This window comes from Typopeltis vanoorti, chromosome 18, assembly GCF_054136105.1.
Source record: "Typopeltis vanoorti isolate ZY-2024b chromosome 18, IOZ_Tvanoo_1.0, whole genome shotgun sequence".
Classification (NCBI taxonomy): Eukaryota; Metazoa; Arthropoda; class Arachnida; order Uropygi; family Thelyphonidae; genus Typopeltis; species Typopeltis vanoorti.
In genome coordinates, this window is record NC_143566.1 from 16,216,713 (window position 1) to 16,234,836 (window position 18,124).

The following is an 18,124-nucleotide window of genomic DNA, read 5'->3' on the forward strand; positions in this document are numbered from 1 at the left end:
AGGTAAAATGTGTAGGTCTACTCGTGAGCGTAAAATTAGAATTAGAAAATATATGTGTATTTATATATATATATACTCACACACACACACAATATGGCAGTACAGTGGAAATATTTACTAGAATATTTGGCTCGTTAAAAATCCACATGGCAATTTACATATGTACAATGTGGCATATTTATTTCCTTGTAAAGGCAACTGAATAGCAAAAATTGTATCTCGACGTATAAAAAATTCTGAAATGCATATTTTGTGATAATTCTTATTTGTCTAAAAAGGAGACAAAAAAATAAATTTTTTAAATTTATTTTTAAGAGATCACCAGTCGTGAATTTTATAGATGGACAGGGGTGAGGTATAATGATGCTCTGATAAAACTGGACGAAGTAGATTTATGTTGTCATCAGAAATCATAGACCTAAATGAAGATGATGAAATTGTAGTACCTGATAACATTGATGGTGTGGCTGATGGAAGCAGGGAGAACCATTCCGGAGGTGAAGATAATACGAAGTTTTTCTATTTGGACTTCATGTATAATGAAATACCAGATATTTTATGCTTATCACCTCCAGAAGTTATTCTCGATTATTTTAACTGTAGTCCTGGGGCATGCTTGGATATTTGCTATGCCAAAGTGGAAGCACCTGATGAGATTTCATACCCGTTTTATACGTCAAAAGAAAAATTAATCTACGCTATATGGTTTCTGAAATGCACTCTTCTGTGTGCATGCAGACTGGTCGTTTTCAGGTGCTTGGCGGACGCCAATATTTGATCACTCCCGTGGTTGTGGCTAAGAAGTTTTTGAAATTTACGAGTTGTGATATTTTTCAAAAAATTAAACAGAAAACCTCCTTATGTATTGCGTGAGATCATACATTTTTAAAGCTAAAACAGAAATCACTTGGATGTCCTGAGGACAAACACCAGAAAGCCTCTGAGTTTTTGCAAAGGGAAGGAATCATATTAGATGATCTAGTATGATTCCTTCATACTAGATGATCAACATATTAGTAACAATCCTGCCAAAGCGTTCACCTGATAGAGTTACTTAAATTCTTCATGGCACGCATAGTAACGAGTCCTTTGGAAATTGCACGGAAATGATTTCCTGGTGTTCTTGGAAACTCAGAATTCCTGGATATGAGTAAAATCATTCAAGATGATAGGATAATTTTGGAGGAGCATATGATGGTTTCCTGCTCTCCTATTCAAGGCATTGAGCATGTAAATAGGAAAGGAATGTCGTTATCACTTTTGTAGCCACTTGAATTAGGATAAAGTTATATGAACTTATGGAACTTTTGCAACGTGGATGTATTTTATACAGCGAACTTGATTCTGTTATTTTCGCCAAGAGAAGAAAAAGTGGAGAATTTTCACTGGTCACTTTCTTGGCGAACTAGGTGGTGAATTAAACGGTGATGGCATCGTAAAATTTGTCACAACTTGTCCTAAATTATATTTCTACAGAATGTAGCTGAGAGAGAAGAGTGTGGAAGAATTGTGATCGAGTTATTTAAATTCTGGATGTCTTGTAACGTCTCAAAGATATCTAGATGATTTCACACGGGGAGGAATTATGGGAAAGCTTGAAGATCGCCAACTTACTGATATTGCCAGACAGTTTGGAATCTCACATCCGTTGTATCCAGAGGCTGGGAAGCATTTCGAACCAATGTGTTTCAGATCTTTTCTAAGTGGTCGCTCTCGTTTTACCACGGGGCATTAATATTAAGAATAAGTACTAGTAATTGACGCACCATGGCAGGGCAGGTCAGGTTGCAAGTCGGCTCCATTCAAGCACAGGTACATAGATATCTCGACAAAGTGGGGCAAGTTGTCTGAGAGAATAGACCTATATGTCCAAAGGCCTGTAGTCTGCATCACTTTATCCACAGCAATTGTAGAGCACTTTTTCAGTGGTGTATCCATAAAAACTGGACAGTACATCAAGAGGCTGATGTACTGTTTACAGATGGGTTTTATTTTCTACTATTTTAGATGGCTTGATCTGGTGTGAAAGTGGTACTGCTTACCATCAAGAGAATATTCCTGAAAAGGACATATACAGCGGTGCTGGGGTCATGAAGTGGGGAGGCATTAAGCTTATTGGACGCATCGAGTTACAGTTGCTGGGAAAAGGAGCCTATGACTAAGTGAATGATATCGCAACGAAGTTTTTCAACTTCATGTTCGATTGTTACGTGGTGCTGTAGGCAAAGAATTCATTATTCATTTTTACTGATGATTGCCACACCATATCGTAAAAAGGCAGTAGAGATAATTCTGGAGGCTGAAGATATTAATGAAATCGAGTGGCCATCACTCTGCTCAGATTTCAACTCCTCCATAGCTTCTGGAATGCAATAGGGACTAAATTCCTCTCCAAGCAACAAACGCATTATTCTGGCTCTGAAGGAGGAAGAGTGGGCCATTTTGCCTAAAGAACTGAATCACTTGGTGTTAAACATGGGATGATGTAAGAGCTGCATCTAAGTTTATAGTGGACATATTCCATACTGGAATGTCTCTGCATAGTTTTCTGTAAGCACTGCACATAAATCCATTAACATTAATCCCACGTCCTTAGGAAATTTGTAACTTTTGATAAAAACGTATTGCAATTTAATTTGTACGAAATTTATCACACATTTTTGTGTAATGTGTATATTTTAGTATGCTGACAAATGTGTATCCACATTTGGCTGTGGTCATAAAAAAATTTTTCTATACAGATAAAAATGTATTTTGTCCTTTACTAGTACACCAGTGTCCAAAAGTAAAGCCCAGCAAAATTTTGGTTTACTTATAAGCGGATTCACTCTCAATCATCCCTGCAAAAATAAATGGGGAAAAAAAATTGAAAAGTTATGGCTGAAACTATCTCAGATACTCAATTTGAGGACTAAACGGGGGTTGCCTTTTTTTCTCTGTCTCTCTCTCCCGTTATATAACGCGTTATGACTAAATAGAATCGAATATATTTAGAGGATTCATTACTTTTGATGTATTATATCATGACAGTTACAAGAATCGTTTTTTGAAGAAAAAAAAATATATGGAAGGCCCTTCAGTAGCAGATTATTGAAGAGAAAGGGTCAATTTATGTAACTTTATCTGATGTGTAGGTAATTCATTTTTGTATTTGCAGATATATAAACTTCTCCTAGAAATGTCCTGGAAGAAAAAGTAATAGAAATAGATTTGATAACAATATACTGCATAATATATAAAGTATAACAGATTCCCAAAATGTTGATTTAAAACTAGAAAATTTGAATAGCTAGCTATAAATGCTGCAATTAATTCGAAAGCTTTATACTGTAAACTGGTTCCATAGAGAAAAATCGCGATAACTCAAAAATTGAATGATGAGTTGTTAATACAGTTCAGTAAAAAGTAGAATGATATAAGATGTGAAAGAAACTCGCAAAAATTATAAATATAAGTAGTGTCTTCATTCTATTTGTTACCGAATTAATGGTCAAAATGAGACAAAGTGCCTCAATAAAAAGTGGTCACCATTCATCAATACTGTGCTCGCTGTTCTTTATATAATAGTAGCCAGGAGATCCGTTCATAATAACTATTCCTCCTGTAAAGCTCTCCTAAGCCCTTGAAGGTTTTTGTTGGAGGTTGGGTTAAGGACAGCAACGTGTTTATCTAGAGCATCCCAGACATTCAAAATATTGGTCCATGAACATTATCGTCTCCCCCTAGCACCCGCGTATTGGATGCACATAGGGTTTTAGAACTTCGTCTCTATCTATAAATTGCAGCATTCATGGTTCCGCTAGGAAGCACATACAGGCCCTTGCGTTTATTTACCCACGAAATGCCTCCCAAACCGCAGTAGCTCCACCATAAGTGTCCCTTTCACGAATATTAGAATAATGATAGTGTTCCCTGGTGCTTTTCAGATCAGAGCATGCCTGCTATCCATTTGAAGTGCAAATTACGTAGTTGAAAAGAGTGGTTGATTAAGAGATACCAGACTAGTTTATTCTGGAATTAGAATCTAGTAGAAGGGTTGTGACCGATGGCGTTGTAGAGGACTCAATTCTACATTAACGATACAGGAAATTATCTGAGAAGTATTACTCAGTTGTTTGACATTTATAAGCGATTGGGCAGAGAAATAGACAAAGAGGTTAAATAGATGGCAATGTCGGCAAAGAAGAATGAACGTCAGTTTAATGAGACAAAGTGTAAGGATATGTATTTTGTGCTGAAAAGATTAACAACTGTGTAACATAGTGATGAAAATACTCCGGAAAATGGATGCAGCCAGAGATTTCGAAGTATTATTGAATAGAGTTTTTAGAGGTCATTGCAAAAGTGGCTAGGACAACTCATCGGATGGCTGCAGAACAATCTCATTATCCTGTCTTGGTAAGACCCGACCTTGACTTGTGCACAGATCTAGACTCCTGCGTTTCTTAGGGATAAGAAAACGGTGGAAAGGATCCAGAAGAAGTGACCAAGATGATGGCAGCCTCGAATGCACCTCACACCGATAAGCTGAGGATTTATGTGTTACAGAAATTGTTTACAGATGGAAAGCGGCGATATGATTGGAACACAAATCACCGAAGTGCTATTACAAGATTAATAAAGAGGAAAATTTGTAGAACATGTCTGGTGTCATGAGAACTAGGAGATATCCTTGGAAATTGAGCAAGGGTGTGACGACTAGATATTTTGCTTGCATAGTGGTAAATGATTGGAATTGGTTGATAGAGGCTGTTGTTTGCGCATGAATTCAAAGCAAAGTATGATAGATATTTTACTTTCAACCGTGTAATAATCATCAGTTGTCCTATAATAATAATCGGGACTCCATAAACAAATACTGATCCGTATGGGCTTGGGTACAGTTAACGTTGGAGCCTGGCTCATTTCAAATGTTCTCCACTGTGGCTTGGAGGTTACGGGCATTAAATCTACCCTTTTTTTCTGCTCACTGTGGAAATACGCAAATGTTCTCTCTTGTAGCCCACTCGAGGTCAAATCATAGCTAATTTGGGGCAGCACTCCTGTGTCGTTTACCTATGTCTCCTATTATCTGCTTGCCAACACAGGAGTTATAACCCGTAGTCTTCATTCACTGCATCTCCAGGATGTCTGTAATATTTGGAATTGGTTCCATAGGCTGTTAATGACTCATGCCACTATCTTGCTACCAGCAGCCGAATTAGGCTAGGCTCTACTCTTACGATGGCTTGACACCTGAATTCATCGATTTTCATTTCGTGTTTGGAAACGTAAGGCACAGATCCATGTTGGGTGTGACTAGTATTCCTCTCGCCCTTCCGAACGGGTTGGTTGCACTGTACGTGTTTGTTCTCCAGTCACCCCAGGAATGAACCTAGAAAAAGGAAATCCTATGAAGATTCTGCAAGAAATAAAATTTAAATTTACTTTACTACACTTGTAAGCTTTTAGAAATACTACTCTGAGAGAATTATCGCATAGGCAAAAATTTAACTTCTTCCCTAGAACTAATTAGATAGGTGGACTACATGTTTTTTCTCAAACTTAATTTCATCTAATGCTTCCTGCTTTATGTTCGAAAAACCACGAAGAGAGGTGCAGAATTTAAATAATACAATCTGGTACAGTGTAAACGGATTAGAGGGGGGGGGGGGGGCTTAAAATCCTTTGCATAACTTTTCCGGACTTTACATGGTATTTCAGTTCATTAATTATTCATGTTAATATTCTGTGTCTCTTGTTTACTCGTGGAATTAACTGTAGGAAAAAAAAATATGTTCTTTGGTGAGTAGCAGTATATGTAATCTTTTCATAATTGCGTCCATATTTTATGAGATGAGGCAGGAGTAAAATGTTGGATGACTATCATGATCAATGGCGGCTAGTGACAATAGAAACAGGTGGTCCAGGGGCTAAAAACAACTTAAAAACAATTTTTTTATATTTATATAGTGGGTTCTATTTTTGATTTATAGTTATTATTTCTATTAAAATAATGTTTAGTCAGAGTGTACTGAGATTGTGAAGCATGTGCTTCACAATCAAAGAATCGCGCGCTATGTACGTACGTGCCAACACAGTGACTGGGCTAGACTAAACTGGCCCCAAGATAAGCGTTGCGCCCGGTAAACAAATACAATTGCCAGTGCACGTGTCTCATACATGTCCTGTGTTCTACACCTATAAAATAGGGCCAGCCATGACTGGCCCCAGAGACCGTACTAAATCGCATTATACAATATTGCCACAAAATATTACAGTAATTTTTTTTATTAAACAATAAAACGTGTTGGAAATAGATCAAAAAATAATAATTACAAGAAACATATTTTTTAAAAGTACAATTATTGGGCTAGTTATACAAATATAGGTTGAGCCTGGCCCCTATAGACGAGCCGCCTCTGATCATGATTATATGTTAGAGAATGGATCTCTACTGATGTTGCACATCAACTTGTTGATATTCACGACGAGATTTCCGTAAGCTTTTCTCCAGTTAAGGTCGCTCCTCATTGGGTAACCTCTCTCCTTAGTATATTGCTAAAACGGACTTCTTTGTAGGTGTAGAGATCCAGGCAACTAATATGGGAATGGACGAAGAGAAGCTTGTATCAGTTTTTTTTTTCTGTGGATCCCTGCGTTGTAGTTTGAGGAAATCAACTGCTAAAGCGTTCGCATGTTAATTTGCAATGGTCTGGCACTTTGGAACCTTTGTACCTCTTGACATGTAACAGCTGGAGTCTGTCATACGCAGTACCAGAGGAATAGCTACCCAGTTGTTGGGTATAGCACCTTTTGTTTGCAGGATATCGTGTTGCTGTTATACAGTAATTCCAGTACTGTGCGGCCGAAGCCTCCCGATTCTACTCAGAGTTCTTGTCTTTCTCTTTATCTACTTCACTGTGAATATTACTCTAGAAGGATTTGAGAGATTTCTGATATAACTGGGTTTCTTCTTCTTCCTCCTCTGTTTATTCTTTCTAATTCCTCATTTTCTTCAACATCTATTATTTCAGTCATATTAATCATGTATTGGCATCATCAATATGGCAGGATAGATGATTGCCTTAATAACTGCTGCTTTGTAGAAAAGAGATAGCAGTCCGACTCTCCAGTTATATAACATTGCGTCGATTTTCCTTTCCATTTTCCCTATCTGCCGCGCTGGTTGTGCTGTGATTGAAACCCCTCAGAACAGTAAGGGGTCTTCTTTAGAGACATGCCTAAAAGGGATGTCGTTCTAAAAGCGATTTCCCTGAAGAGCCCACCATATTGTTCTCATAGGCGATTACCTTAACCTCCGTGGTAGGGGTTGAACTGGAATACCTGTTGTTCCATGCTTGCGGAAAAAGCTCAAAAACTAAAGCAAAGAGCAGAGGGATAAGGGAAGAGCATTATTTCATCCTCTCTATCTTTATATGATCTGATGCTGTTTATAAGCAGATAAGTCGTAAGTCTTAGAAGTTATATGGTTTCTTGCATTGATAGAGTCCATCCATCCATCTCATTGATGGTCTACCCCTTCCTCTTTTTCCAGGAACTTTACCTTCTAATACTGTTCTGAGAAGTCCCGCTTCCATCCTTTCAATGTGTCCAAAATATTTTAACTTTCTTCTGTCAAAATTGGGATAAGATCGCCACTTATCCCAGTTTTTTTTTTTTTAATACTCTATGAAAAATGAAATAAGTGTCCGAGGCCATCAAACTCTCGGCTTAGGGCTACAGTAAACAATGCTCTTGAAAGATTTTTGTTGTTGACTAATGGAATCAGGTCTCTCAGAAGAAACAGACTGAATTCCATCGCTCGGCCTGGGACATCATAACTTTATTTTGTGTGGTTCGGAAGACATCTCATCATCTGGAGTCGGTAATTAATTTTACTCCGTATTAGCTAAGTTACATAGGACTAGAATGGCTCACTAAATGGTTGGCTGCAAGCTCCCAAAGGGAAGGATCCCTATGAGACTTAGGGATCATATCAGTGTAGCATTTCCCCAGCGAGTAGAACGGCGTCCAAGAATAGGTAGAACAAAGTCTCATGCCTCGCGATTTAACTTTTAAACCATCGGGCACAGCGTTGCTTATTATTACTGTGGTGATAAGCCTGTTGAACCCTGTTTGTAACATATTCAGGAAATTCATAAATGCTCCAAGACGAGAAGCGCTACTATCTTGAGATACTATCTTGTGTGTGTGTCCACTGGGCATCCACAGATGCCTTATGGTAACTTCGGGCCTCGCCATGTAGTCCTGTTTGCTTTTCTGGAGGCCTGAACTCTCTGAAGATCAGTCACCCACACACACCATCCATCCATCTCATTGATGGTCTACCCCTTCCTCTTTTTCCAGGAACTTTACCTTCTAATACTGTTCTGAGAAGTCCCACTTCCATCCTTTCAATGTGTCCAAAATATTTTAACTTTCTTCTGTCAATATTTTTATGGAGCCTGAAAGTTCTACTGATCTTTTCTAACACCCATTCATTTGTACGTCTTTCAGTATATGATATCATCAACAGCCTTCTGTAACACTAGAGGTGTTGATTGGATTTCCTAAAAGTGACAAGTATTTGGTAAGTATTATTTAAATCATGCCTGCCTTCATTGATGTTAGTGAACGTCCTCTCTTCCCAGAACTTGGTGAAATACCTATGATAGAAATTCGCTGGTAGCAGTGCCGCTCGTGCAGTAGCATATTTTGCCGCCCCTTCTCCCTTATTTTTCGTATATAGTTTATGCCAACTTTGTCGCCCCATGCAAATGCACGTCTTTCACCGTCGGTAGAGGCCTGTTCTGGCTGGCAGTTTGTTGATCGATGGAAATTGCCGCTGAATTTTAAATTTTCTCTCCTCTATCCGACTTCTCTTTCCGAGTTTATTTCTCGTAAAATATATTTTCACGTTGTACACCGCTGCGTTGGTTGGCTTAAAACCAACTTCCCTGCTTGCAGAGATCACAGAGTCGCTGTCTTCTTGCAACGAGCTGTTCTTTTTCCCCGTTGAATCATATTCTCTTTTGACTCTGCTTCAAATGTGACCGATATCACCCAATCCCACCTAGCGTTTTGCCAAGTGGAACAGAGATGAATAGAATAGAACTTAGCTGAGAAAAGGAATGGGAAATGTGAATGTATTCAAGAACCAAAGCTAACCTCTACATTTTCGAGGCACTGCATGTAAGTATGATCGGTCTGTAATCCAATAGGTTGATACTAAAGTTAGCAAGTTGCACATCCCTCACTCTGTCAAATATCTCACATATCGTGTGTAATTAGCCACAGCCCTTGTCCCGGTTATTGGGTTTCCTTCACTCTTATGTTGTTCGGGATTTTAGATACAGTTAAAGTCACCCTCAGATTAATGTGATGAGCTCCATAAAAGGAGGTTTCTATCCTTGCAAAAAAGTAGGTCTGTCCTTCCGCTGTGAGTGAAAGGGGGGGGATGTGTATTCAGGAATCATGTCCTACAGCATCTGGGCTTCCAGTCGGATGTTAAGATTCTACCTTTTGCATTCCTCCAAACATTGTGAAAAACTCCAAGAAGGGGGAAAGGGAGGATTATTAGGTCTCCCACATCGGTGGAGTGTACTGTTCCATTAATTTAGTACGAAAGCACCGGATAATTGTTGGTAATATGTCTGACATTTTGGTACCTGTAGAAATGTTTCTTTCATAAATAAAAATTGGATGATTCAAATTTCCATACCTCCTGTTTATGTGGTGAAAAGAGCCTGCACACATTAACAGGGACGATGCAGAAGGGAAGTCCCATGCGTTAACAAGCTGTTTTTTTTTCGGCCCAGATGTTGGATGTGTAGATAATTAACTCTTCAATTTGTATGTAAGGAGGGAACTACATTACTTGTACCCCGTAAGTTTCCTTGTACTTTAAAGAATGAAAATATTGCCAACAAGTAGTGTATAGAGGAGGAGATTCCAAGATGAAGTAGCACATCGATTTAACCAATGGCGTGCCGCAAGGTTCTGGTTCTGCACGTGGACCATTATTGCTTATTTTATGCATAAATGATTCAGTTGTTTGTGATGATACAATGTTGGGTAGTATAATAATTAATCAATCTAATCTACAGAGCTTGCAAGATGATTTAAACAACCTGACGGTATAGGCAAAAGATAATGGATGTCTGTTAAATGTGCAAAAAGTGTTATGTTATGAATTAGGAATTAAAAGATTACATGCTGTATCTCACTTTGATGAAACTGTACTCCAGGTTATTGATGAGGCTGGGGACTTCGGGGTATTGGTGGAAGAGAGAGTTGAAGTTCAAAGGGCATATTACTAAGGTGTCAAAGATAGCTCATAGGATTACTTGTCTATTGAAGAACACACACTAGCATGTAGAGATAAAGAAATTATTATTCATTTTACTAGTATATAGCGTTGATATATTCACATCTGGATTACTGTGTTCAGGTCTGATCGTTTTGATTCTTTATAGAAGAGTTGGGACAAAGTTGATGAGTGGTGTAAGAAAATCTCCCTACATTGATTGATTGATTGATTGATAGTTTGTGGGTGACAGAAGTTAGTTCATAGGGGAGAAAGGGGATATGATAGAAACAAATAAGATTAAAAATCAGCTAACAGCTTTTTATTCCAGTTTAAGAAGTAGGCGAAGCTGTTTTAGCCCTATCTAACTCTTGAAGACTGAGTGGGCAGTTCAATCTTCACTGGTAGTCAATCAGAGATAGCTGACTCAAGGCTATCACTAATTGAAGCAGCTCGCAGTGGAGAGACGGCTCAATAAGTGCAGCAGTCTCGTGGTTCCTAAACCTAACACAATATTTTTAATCTCTGAAATAGTGTGGGGGTTCCACGAGGATGAGAGGAAAAAAGCGCCTTCGTAGCACAATGGGAAGAACGACGCTACATTGCGTTGTTCTTCCAGTGGATTCGATTGGAAAAGGTCTAAGCTCGATTCTCGTCGTGACGGGAGTAATCTTTGTATGGGATTTTTCAGTTGAAGGTGCGTTATCCGATCTGATACGGCGGTAGCAGGGATTTTTCTCCCAGAAACTCGTCTTTTTCATCCCGCATACAGAGAAATCGGCCCTTCAAAACACACGCAATTTACAGACAAAAAATACTAGTGGCGGTAGATGGCTTTGATGTAGATGATAATAGTAGAGGTTCAGTGTAGTTGGTGGATGGAGTTGATGGATTGAGTAGAGTAGATGTCTTCCCTCGATGAGTCTCGATGAGTCAAGTACTCATCGAGGGAGGACATCTATTTATATAATTTTTTTAAACATTTTATTATTTCTCGGATAAATTACACACATTATATGGAGACAATTATGCATAACAAATACTTTCTCGTACATAAAGTTGTTTTAATATAATAATAATAATAAAAACTACAACATATATTATTATAATATTCATAATGATGATTATTACAGATGTTTGTTTGCAATTTTTCACTCTATATATACAATATCAATGGATATAATCACTCTATATTGCATACTTTTATTACAGTTATTACATACATTACAGTAGTAATGTATGTAATAACAGGTGACATAAATGTCTGGGATGTAGAAGTTTCGCGGCCTTTCCGTAGTGATTATTGTATTTATATGTGATATAATTATGATACATTACTTATGATACTTACATTACATAAATTTGTTTACATATAATACATACATTACATACTTTGGTTTGCATGTGATACGTACATTACATGCACTTGGTTACATATGATACATCTTGGATGAGAATTAATGTCTCTGCTTTCATCCTCGAAGCTTATATCTAAGCTTATCTGAGGATGACACCAGTTGATTATTATTTATTGGGTTTTTTTTTTTTTTTTTTTTTTGCTGTGTTGGGAAGCTACGAAATCTATGATTGAGAAATTCTCGCGCGCGCACACACAATAACTTGGAATGTATTGATGCATCGCTGAACTGGAAGCCTGAACGAATATATTGTGTTTCATTAAGTTTGTATGGTATTTTGGGTGCGTGCTTCTTGTTCGTAGTATGTCCCTAGAGCTCTTTTCAGGCTATTGTAGTTTGTAAGGTTTCTGTATTCAAAAGGTAATTTGTTTATCATGTCTGGGATGTAGAAGTTTCCTTTCCGTCGTGATCATTGTATTTATATGTGATATAATTAGTAGTCTGAGGTCTTGTTATACGGTTTGTATTTCTGACTGTCCTGTAGTTGGCATCGAAATAATGTTTTAGCAAAGCTGCATAGTGACATAAATGTTTTGCTGTCAGTATTTTGTGTTCTGACATTGCAATGTAAGGTCGTTATTTTCTCTTTGTTCCCAAAAGATCAGTTTTATCATTTTGTACTGTAGCGACATTAATCTATTTAATTTGTAGGGTGCACAGAAAGCATACGTTGTTATAGTGTATCTTAGTATATTTTGGCATAGTGCTTTGTATATTAGTGTTTTTAGGCGTATGTGAACTATGTCTTTTAACCTGTAGAGTTTGACACTTATTGTTTGGAGTTTGTTGTGTAGATGGTGTATGTGGCTATTCCAGTTCATATCTGCATCGAAGTAAATTCCAAGGTATCGTATTGTTTCAACCTGAGTGATTGTAGTGGTTTAGCTGTTCTGTGTGATTTTTATGTTGCAAAGTGGATGTTGGATGGTTATATATTTGTTATCAACTGGTCGAGTCAGTGGATTTCTGAATATCATTAATTTTGTCTTTTCTGAGTTTAGGTGTATGGAGTTTTTCGTGAGCCAGTCTATGATCTCGTTTATGTCATGTTGCATATTTGTTTGGGCTATGCTTGGGTTATTATGGATGGATATTATTGCGTACTGGAATATCTTACCTTTGAGTGGTAGCTGATTAATATCGTGCGTGCAAATGTTGAATAGAGTTGGGGAGAGTACAGCTCCCTGTGGTACTCCACAGGTTACTGTACTCTGCTTCAATTTCACCTGATACGTGTGATATGCTTTCTATTTTGAAGGTAGTTTGTAAACCACCTGTAAAGAGACCCGTCTATTCCAACATGCCTCAGCTTTTCTAACAAGGTTTGATGTGTAAGTGTATCGAATGCTTTAGTTAGATCAATAAAGACTACCATGACAATTTTGTTTTTGTCTAAGGGGGTATTAATTACGTCTGTAAAGTCTTACAAGAGAGATGTTGTTCTCTTATTTTTCTGAAAACCATATTGTGTTTTGGGGATAATATTAAAGATCTCAGTGTATGCTGTGAGTTTCTTCAGTATGATCCGCCCCATAATTTGATTGATAATTGGTAATGTTGCTATGGGTCTGTAACTGCTGATTAAATTTCTTTTTCCATGTTTGTATATGGGTGTGATTATGGCGGTCTTTAGCATACTTGGTATCTGTCCCGTTTTAAATATTTTATTTATTAATTTTAGTTGGATAGGACTTAAACTAGTTGCATGTTGCTTTATATCTTTAGGTCTTATACCATCAATTCCTGGGCCTTTGTTTGGTGTGATTTGATGTATTGCAGAGAGAAGTTCTGCTGCTTTTATGATTGGGAACCATAATGTCTGTTTTGATTGTGATCCAAGTGGAGGATCTCGTTTTGTGATTGGGGGAATAATTCTGTGCAGTTCTTGGATGGAGTCTGCAAAGTATTGGTTAAAGTCATTTGCTAGTTGTTGGATAGGTTTTGCGTCTTTCATGAAACTGTGTTTTATGGTTTCGGAGGCGGTGGTGTTGGGAACAAAATCTAGCATCTCATTGATCAGATGCTAGGTTTGTTTCATATTGTTTTGTGCAGAGGTTAGTTTGTCTCTGTAGTAGCTTCTTTTTGCATTTCTGATTTGTGTTGTAAGGCGATTCCTTGTTATCTTATATTCAGTTTTTAAAGCTGTGTTATTTGGATATCGTTTTAATTCTTTCCAAAAAGCGTCCTTTCTGTGTATTTCTAGGATTAAGTTTCGTGTTATCCAAGATTTTGTGTTGTTTTTGAACGAATTCTGACTTTCTTTGTAGCTTTCTTATATATTTCCTTCAGTGTGAGTTTAATGTTGTTGTATAAGATATCTGCTGAATCTGATGCCAGGTGTTCCCAGTCTGTTTTTTTTTTTATTTCGTGCTTGACTATTTCTTCGTCTATTGTTGTTTTCTGTCGCTTTTCTTCTGTGGGACATTGCATGGATATTGTCTTGATGTGGAGGTTTAGAACGGTGAAGTAATGTCTGCTACTTTGCACTTTATGACTGATGCAGTGTAACTGTTTGGTGGTGCTCGGACGTTTATATGATCTAGACAGGAGGCAGTGATAGTATTTCCGACTATTTCTTCTCTAGTACATGATGTTATTGTTGGTATTAGATTATACATGGATAGCGTGTTTAGGTATTGTACAATGTTGTTCTGATTTTCGTTTGCAATATTCATGTTTATGTCGCCAATTATCATTAGGTATTCGGTTGAGCATATTTCTTGGCTTGAAAGCCAGCAATTGAGTTTGTGCAAGAATTTTATCATCTTTAGGTTTGGTGGCCTGTAAATAGCATTTAGTATTATGGGATGCTGTCTATTGGTGGTATTAGTGATTTCGAGGCAAAGGGTTTCAGCATGCTCAAACTGATAGGCCGTTTCTTTTGTAATTAATTTTTGTTTGATAAATATTAATATTCTACCCCCTCTTTTTGTTTGGCAGCATGATCTATGTTGTTGGAAGCCTGGAATTTGGAAAGCAGTCGCTTCGGCATTAGTTATGGATACTTCTGTAAGAATCAATATATCAATAATATCAGGGTAATTCCTCAGATAAGCCTGTAACAATAACCAATGTTTTCGGATGCTTCTGATGTTAATATGCAAGATTGAGAGACCTCTCGCTTGTACTGTGTGTTGTTTCCATGCATCAAGCGATTCGAAAGTACAATTACTGATGTATTCTGGTGTAATTACAGTACATCTATCTGATGGTTCACATTAATTTTGTTGTGTTGAGATCTTCTTATTGAACTAATTTGGAGGCTTTTGTTTCACTCTGGCAACCTGTCTATATCTTCCTAGCTTTTTATTTGTATAAACTTTGAAGTCTGTGACTTTCTCAAGAATATTTTGCCGTCTTTGATCCATAAAAATTGATACTTTTTTCTGTTTTTTCTTTTCTTGCTTGGTTCAAAAGATTCTGATTGAAAGGTGTTAAATACTCAGATAGGAAGATTGGCGTATTGTATTGCGATGCATTTAAATCCTTGACTACTGGTTTTTTCAGTCTGCTGGCTTTTATGAGATTGTCTCTTGTAGCCTTGCTCGTCAGACGAACTATGACTGGTGCGGGTCGTGGCGAGCCTTGTTTTTTGTTCTTCCTTGGAAACCGATTTATGGTCTGAATATCACTATGCTCTAGCGGGATGTCAATTGCATGGCCTAACTTTAAAACTACGTCTCTGAGATTTTCTGTGGATTCAGTTTCTGGAAGACCGTTTATGACAAGGTCTTCTTTATGTTGTTGGTTTAAAACTTCGTATTGTAGTTTCAGGGAATTAAATTCTTGACGAAGTTCCGATGTGTCTTTTATCAATTTGTGCTGCTTGTCAGTTAATGCGTTAATGCTGGTTTTAATGTCTTTTACTGTTTGTAAGACTTCGACTTTTGAATTATTAAATTTAACAAACTCTTCATATTCGCTATTTTTTTTTTTTTTTTTTTTTGTTATTTCTTTATTCTGTTTATCAAATAGTTCTTGGACAAGATCTACCAAGCTGGCTTTTATATATTTTAAACCTTTTTCTAGTAAAAATTTACGGATAAATTTAGTAATAAATAGTAATAATAATAATAAACCCGGTTGCCCGTGCCAGATCGACTAACTCGTTAACCGTCGGGAAAAAAAAAAAAAAAAAGCCTTAATAAAAGTTCCTTTAGTCGGCAAGTAGACTTAAACTTAAATATATCTGCAATCGACTGAGGAGTACAAACACCACTTCCACCGAACAACACAGGCACATGTAAGATACTAAAAAGTTTTTATAAGATTGATGAAGGCGAAATATTTCAGCAGTTTGATAGTGGTGAAAGAACAAGTGGTTATCCCTGAAAATGAAGTAGGATTGTGGTTAAACAAGGATGTGAGAACTAGACTTTTCTCTTGGAGAGTGGTCAATGAATGGAATGCGTTGCCTGACTCAGTTGTGAGCGCTTCGTCTGTCAATGAGTTCAAGAAGAGGTATCATTGATATTGTGTGGATAGTTTGGGTCTCCTGCGATGAAATTACTTAACTGAGTCCATGAAGGTGTCCGTTTTTAATAACTGCCTCTAAAAAAACCCGCTTAAAATAAAAAGAAAACAAAACTACTAAAATAATGTTAAAAAATTCTACTACCATACCTAATTAAAAAATCCGACATACTGTATATTTTTTTTTATTAAGTTTAACAATATTTTACTAATTAAATTAATTGTCGATACTTGAAACTTGCTGATAGGTATTGAAAATCTTGGATCCCTCGGACTAATTCCGTGCAATATGAAAACGTATTACATGTATATACACACACACGAGCATATGCGCATACAACATCCGTCTATCTCTCCCTTTCATCTGCTTCAGACGGGTTGGGTCTCCTCCTAATGAGGAGTCATGGCGAAATAATGCAGCCAGCACGCCACTCCTCTGCTGCATCCCTATTGGAGGTATTCATGACTAGTCTATGTATTCACGGGGTCGGTTTGCCTGCTTACCGGATGAAAAAAGCCCCAGCTAAACTGGGGGGAAACCCTACTACCCGCGCCCAAGGCCAACTTGGCTATGGATCCTTGAGCTCCTCACGTTTCCGACGGGAATCGAACTTAGATCACTCCTTCCCCACGCATATGGTTGCGAGGCACACAGCCACTAGGCTAACCGCGCGGACACACACTAAGAGTAATCACTAAATTCCTTTTTAATTTTATTATTGTAAAAATAATATTTTTATAATAATTATGAATTATTATTTTTATTTTTAACCTGCCAACTGTGATTGTCCACTTCATCGCGGTAGTCTTAAACTGCTTGTTATTAGTATTCGTGCGTTTTCTTGTCATATAAATATAAATATTGATAATGAGGAATGTTTTGTGATAAATATTTTAATTTAGAAAAATGATTTCGGCAAGATTTAGGTGCACTACTACTCAGTCCAATGTGAAGGAAAACAGTGGAGTTTAAATTTTGTAAGGCATTATAGATTAAGCAATTTTACTTTTCAATGTGATTAAAAACGTATGAGAAGAATATAACCTGCTCCTTTTTGCATGAATATTAGTATGGTCAATTAATGTCGCATTCTTAATCAAATGACTAAATAAGCAAAATAGTTGCTGCCTTGAAAGGCCTGTACTAATGTATATTTCACAATGCGTTCATATATTATTTATTATATTTGCCTCTTTCTAAAGATTTTCTGAAACTTGATTTCAATTCGCTCCTGATAATAGACAAAAAATAGCAAAGTTATTAGATACTGAAGCTACCCTATTTCCAGTGGAGATAAGAGGGTAGCTCCATGTTCTAATTAGCTTTGTATTCTGTTAGCTCTTTTCATTGTTTTAAAACGCACAATGAACTGTAATTCCTTCTTTCTCATTAATCGTGGTACCAGGTTTTGCAACCGAGTGTGTGGAATTAGTATTAAAAACAATAGTGGATTATTCCTTTGTGTACACCCAGCTTACCTTTGGAAACGCAAGGAGCAGCATGTATGACTTATACAAATTAAAAAGTATTTTTTTTTAAATTATGTTTAGTATCAGTTATAAAGAATACCACTGGCATAAATATGAGGAGCCAAATTAGAATGATTGTTTGATTTGTTCAAAGGAAAGCCAGAAAACTATCAGCAATTATTATCTGAAAATATTTACTTTTCACAGTTCTCTTCCTGTTAGACAAAATAAAGTGTTGAACTTGGTGCTAAAGATTTGATTTGAAAGAACTGTTAGATTCTTGTTGTATAAGAAGAAGAATAACAGTTGCATTTGAAAGGCCTTTATGTTTATTCAGTTTGCTTCAACAAGAAGTTTTGGTTTTTCATTCAAAACATGCAAACTAACCCAGAGAAAAACAGTTCACAAACATAATACACAAATGCATATCCCATAGGTATAATTGCTTTGCATGAGCTAAACAGTTGTATATTTG

General features: G+C 37.0%; 1 protein-coding gene across 4 annotated transcripts in view; it reads left to right on the plus strand.

The window, feature by feature from the left end:
* The first annotated feature begins 16,701 nt into the window (after positions 1-16,701).
* Positions 16,702-18,124, plus strand: part of LOC150096510 (uncharacterized) — an 88,528-nt gene continuing 87,105 nt past the window's right edge. For 3 of the 4 annotated variants that reach the window (XR_016549791.1, XM_090407977.1, XM_090407979.1), the window contains exon 1: positions 16,702-16,867. The gene's annotated coding sequence lies outside the window, so the exon portion shown is untranslated. Of the gene's footprint in view, positions 16,868-17,080; positions 17,158-18,124 lie in introns of those variants that run through there. The other variant, XM_090407978.1, reaches the window with a different exon arrangement.